Raw genomic sequence first — 6,000 nt, forward strand, 5'->3', positions numbered from 1 at the left:
GGTTTTTCCGGTCTACCTAAATTTTGTATGGAACTCAGAGGGGGGTAGATGAGATTAATGACCTGAGTTGAAAGAACTTGGAGTCAGGAAAGGGGTGGGGAGTCTCCATTCCATGTGGCACCTTGATTGGAAAATAACACCCAGGGTTTTAGTTCATCCTCTGATTCCTCCTTAGATTGAATCTCTCTCAGTTGTTCATTTGAGGTGACAACAATATAGAGTGACAGAGAGATTCAGAAGCTGGGTGCAAGAGAATGGAATATTTGGAACCAGATCAACTACCCTGTGCCCTTCCTCCTTCTCCAGTATCTCTGCACCCTCTTAATGTTCTGAAGCTGAAACCCACACTCACCCCCACTGAAGTAGGTTGACAGGCTTTGGACCCACCAAGCTTTGAGGGGAACACCATTCTGATTTTCTTTCTTCCTGAAGTTTTACATCCCATTCTCGTTAGAGATCTTAAGATGTTGAGTCTTGTCAAATAAAAAGCATGAGACAACATGACCAGTAAAGTCTTTGAGAAATGTTTCCCTTTCCCCCTGGATGCAGAAACCCTTCAATTCAAATTTGTCTCCAGCACTTATTGAGCACCTACCACATGCCAGGCCCTGTGCCCGAGTCCTGGCATTTGTTATCATATTGGAACCTCATAACGATGAAAGTCAGTATAACATGATGATTAGAGTTAAGGACCTGATGCCTCAGTTGAAATCCAAGTAATACAATTTCTAGCTGGATAACTTTGGGCAAGTTTCTTTTATTTATTTATTTATTTATTTATTTATTTATTTTTTATCATCCTCACCCGAGGACATTTTTCCATTCTTTGTTCAGATAGAGTGGGAGGGAGAGAGGAACAGAGAGAGAGAGAAACATCGACGTGAAAGGACACATCGAGTGGTTGCCACCCACACAACCAACCAGGGCCGGGGACAAACTGCAACCGAGGTACATGCCCTTAGCGGGAACCGAACCCGGGTCTCTCCGGACCGCAGGCCGATGCTCTAACCGATGCTTGCCCGGAGCCAAACCGGCCAGGGCAAGTTTCTTTTATTTTTAATCCTCACCTGAGGATATTTTTTCTTTTTTCTTTTTTTTGTTCAGATAGAGAGGAAGGGAGGGAGAGAGAGAGAGAAACATCGACATGAGAGAGACATATCGACTGGTTGCCTCCCACACAACCCCAAACAAGGCCAGGGATGAACTGCAACTGAGGTACATGCCCTTGACCGATTGGAACCCGCTTCTCTTTGGTCTGTGGGCCAACACTCCAATGGCTGAGCCAAACTGGCCAGGGCTTGGACAAGTTTCTTAGCCCCTCTTTGCCTCACTTTCCTCAACTGTAAAATGACAATAATATTAGGTATGTTATTGTATGTTTTAATACAGTTCTTGGCATAAGAGCTCTTACCATTTTTATTTATTTACTTGTTAATCCTCTACTGAGGATATTTTTGCATTGATTTTTAGATAGAGTAGAAGGGAGACATCCACGTGAGAGAGATGCATCCCCCCCCATGGGGGCCAGGGATCAAACTTCGACTCTCCAGTCCTAAGGCCAAGGGTCTAACCGCTGAGCCAAACCAGCCAGTGCCAGCTCTTACCATTTTAGAGATACAGTAACTGACCTGCCCAGGGCCAAGCAATATAAAAATAATAGCTACTATTTACTGAGTGCCTGCCATACTTCTTGCCTACAGATGCTCATTTGCTCTTCATCCTCATTTTACAGATGTGCTAAGAAAAGCTGCCTGTTGTTAGGGAAGGTTTCATAAAGAAGTGATACTTGCCTTGGCCAGTTTGGCTCAGCGGTTACAGCGTCGGCCCGCGGACCGGAGAGTCCCAGGTTCCATTCCCGCTAAGGGCACGTACCTCAGTTGTAGTTTGTCCCGGGCCCCAGTTGGGGTCACGTGGGTGGAACCACTCGATGTTTCTCTCTCTCTCTTCCTCCCCCTCTCCCTCCTGCTCTATCTGGAGATAAATGCAAAAAGTCCTCAGGTGAGGATAAAAAAAAAAAAGAAGTGATACTTCAGCAGACACCCAAAAGATGAGCCCTTGGGAAGGGGAAGTGTGAGGAGGCCTCTTGAGGGAGATGGGGCAGAGCAAAGGAAGGTAGGAAAGGTCACACCAGGGAGAGAAAAGAACAGGAACAGAGCTCAGCAGGCCCGAAATGCTTAGAGGGGATCTCTGGGCACAGGGAGACGGAGCGCCAGGAACCTGGACTCTCAGGAAGCATGGAAAAAGAGGACTGCTAAGATTTGGGGGGGCACCCCGAAGAGTCTTGTGCTGACCTTGAAGTTTCTGCAGGACATCTCAGTGGTTCCCGGGCCGTCCGCATTAGACTCTCCCAGGGAGTTTGTTCGTATTGTGTTTCTAGTCCCCAACTCAGACCCACTAAATCAAAATCTCTGCCAAGAGGCCCAGGAATCTGCATTTTATATAAGCCTTCCTCCCATTTCCTGCATTAGGTAATGTCTCTGCCTCTAAAATTTGGGAAGCACTCTGTGAGAGGCTTGCTCCCCCTGTGAGGCCCCCTCCTGAGCCCAGAGACACCTCTCAGCATCTCCGCGCTCTCCTCGCACCTGGCCTGCTCTTTCCTACGGTCCTTTGAGGCCGTGCTCTTCCCCACCTCCGGCTTGCGTAGGCCCTCTTCCTGGTCTGGGAAAGATCAGTAATTAAGAGACTGGAAAGCACCCAGCGATGTGGCTCAGTGGCTGAGCGTCGACCCCTGCACCAAGAGGTCACGGTTTGATTTCCGGTCAGGGCGCATGCCCAGGTTGTGGGCCAGATCCCCAGTGGGGGGTGTGCAGGAGGCAGTCAATCGATGTTCTCTCTCATCAGTGTTTCTATCTCTCTCTCCCTCTTCCTCTCTCTCTAAAATCAATAAAGAAAAAAAAAAAGAGAGAGACTGGAAAGTGAACCATGTTCAAATGTGTTTCTCAGTGGTTAAGGGCATAGGCCTTGAAGTCGAACACCGGGAATTGGATCCCAGTTCTCTCATTTATCAGCTGTGTGGCTTGAAGCAAGTCACCTAACCTCTCTGTGCTCCCGTTTCTTCATCTGTTAAATGGGGTTGTCCGTAATCAAGCCTTACAATTTTTGTGAGGATTAAATGAGGTAGTGATTATAAAATGCCTCACACAGTGCCTGGCACTTAAGTGTTCAGTAAAACGCCAGCTGTTGCTGTTTGAGAACTTTGAGCCAATTACAAAGGAAGCTCAAATGCCACCTCCCTAGAGGCCTTCCCTGACTATAGCAAAGGTTGGTAAACCTTTTAAAACAAACTTTATTGAGATATAATTCATACGCCATACAATTCACCCGTTGTAAGTATGCAGTCCAATGCCTTTTATTCTTCAGAGTCGGGTCAGTCCCCAGAATCAGATTTCATCACTGCAAAAAGAAACGCTGCACCCTGTCCCCATCCCCCCCGCTCCCTAGCCCTGGGCAATCACTAATCTGTTTTGTCTCTATGAATTTGCCTATTCTCGATATTTCTTACAAATGGAATCATACAATATGGGGTCCTTCTTGGCTTCTTTCATGTAGCACCATGTTTTCACATTATGTCTTCTTGACTTCTGAGCCACCAAAAGCTGGGAAGGGGACAAAGACGAAAGACTTCACTTAGCATAATATTCAGGGTTCATTCGTATTGGGAGAAACATGGCCCACAGGGTTCCCCACTGATATAATTCAGATGGGGTCCATATTGTAGCATATAGCACTATTACATTTCTTTTTATTGCTAGACAATATTCTGTTGTATGGCTATACCACATTTTATTCATTCATTCATATGTAGATGGGCGTTTGGGTTTTTCTACTCTTGGGCTATTATGAATAATGTTGTGAACATTCTTGTACAAGTTTTTGTGTGAACATATGTTTTTATTTCTCTTGGGTACGTACTTAGGAATGGACTTGCTGGGCCATTTGGAAATTTATATTTACCCTTTTGAGGGACTGCCAGACTGTGTTCCAAAGTGACTGCGCCCTTTTACATTTCCATTCCAATTTGTCCATATCCTCGCCAGTCCTCGTTACTGTCTTTTTGATTATAGCCATTCTAGTGGGTATGAAATAGTATCTCATTGTGACAGCAGACTTTTGTTTAAGGGCCAGAAGGTAAATATTTTCTGCTTTGCGGGTCCTATCGTATCTCTGTTGTACCTACTCAACGGCGCCACCGTAGCATGAAAGCAGCCATAGGCAGTATGGAAATAAATGAACTTGGCTGTATGTCGACGAAATTTTATTTACTAAAATAGATGGCAGCTTGCAGGCTGTAATTTGCAGACCTCTAATCTAGAGGAGCCACCCCCCCCATCTACTTAGTCATTCTCTATCCCCTTCTCTGGCTTTATTTTTATGATATTTTTATTGATATTCATGATATTTATGATGATGATATATATCTATTAGTTCTTGGTTATTGTCTGTCTGTCACCTCTAGAGTGTCAGCGTCTTGAAGGTGGGATCTTGTCAGGTTCACCCTTTGCTTCCCAGCACACCACAGTGCCTGACACATAGTAGATGCTCAATAAATATTTGGTTGGATGGATGAATGGATGGATGGATGAATGAATGAATGAAAGAAACCCCATTTCCATTTCCCGGTTTACAAATGACATTCTCAATGTCTTTGTCTTTAAAGTTTTGAGATAAAGTAACTGGCCCTGGGGCTGGAATCTCATAAATCATGAGATTTGTTGTCGGGTAGGCCCTAAGTCAGACGCAGGGCAGTTCTGTCCTGAGTGTAGCTGAGGCAAGAGGAAAGTGAGGAGGCTGGGTGACCCCGTGTCCCCAAGGAGCCGTGGCTAGGACTGACCCCTAAGTGTGCACTCAGCAGCGCTGTCCTGCTCAGATGCTCCCTCCTCCACAGTCTCTACGTAATGAGGAAGGATAGGGCAGCTTTGGAGAAAGAGCAGCTGTTTTGTGGTCTTCCTTATTAGGACCTGAATCTGCTTGTTTGGATACCATGCCCGGAGAACTGTACACTAACTAGGCCACATGAAGGTCAAATTAAAAATAAACTTGTTTTTTTAAAAAAAATTTAAAGTAAGTAAACTTGTTTTCCTAGACCACAGAGGAAGGCTGCGTTTGAGACCATTCTCCACCTCCCCCCCTCCCCCAACATCCTTGTCATGCTCCTAATTCTTTCACGCTTAGTCACAAACACACACACAGCACGGTGGTGAGGATGTGTGCGGTGGGGAGGAGTAGAGCCTTGTCTAGGGCAGGATTCTGCTAATTTCTGATACAGGCTAGTGTGGCAGACACTGAAGGGTGCCCGCCGAGCAGTCATCCTGCTTCCTTGCTCACAGAACCCCAGATGGGTTCAAATGGCAACATGCCTAGTCTCCCAGGAGGTGAATCCTGATGGGTTTAAACTGGTTGCAACACTTCCATTCCTTTTAGTGGAATCGGTTAAGGGACAGACGTGTGGCCCAGTTCTGGCCAGCAGAATGTAAGTAGAGAGACCATCAGTTTAAATTTGCCAAGGACTCAGGGGGTTCCCAGGACCTGTGAATTTCAGTACTAACCAGAAAAATACCAGGAAAACTGGGACAAGTGGGTCATGCATGATGTAAGGGGAAGTCGGCTGGAGGTTTTGTGAAAGAGGCTTCTTACAGGAAAAGACAGTCGAGGGAACAAAAAGCTCATCCTGCTTGGAAGCAGCGCTGTAAGGATGGGGATGGAAAGGTAGGGCAGCTGTCCTGTGACCCTGCAGGCAAACACTGGGGATGCCCTGAGGATGGCAGAGGGGAAAGAACCAACCTAGCTTCTTGACCACATGACGAGGCACCAGAGCATCCCTGGGACCACCTGTCTCAGATTTCTTGTCGAGTGAGCAGCAGCCATTCTTATGGTTTAAACACCTTAGCTGGAGTTTTCTGTTACTTGCTACTGAACACATCCTAACACACCAGAAGGACACATCCCTCTCTTGCTACCTTCCCTCCCCTAGGTTGGATGGTGGCAGGCTTGGGCAACATG

Source organism: Molossus molossus, unplaced genomic scaffold (genome assembly GCF_014108415.1).
Source record: "Molossus molossus isolate mMolMol1 unplaced genomic scaffold, mMolMol1.p scaffold_m16_p_12, whole genome shotgun sequence".
Taxonomy (NCBI): domain Eukaryota; kingdom Metazoa; phylum Chordata; class Mammalia; order Chiroptera; family Molossidae; genus Molossus; species Molossus molossus.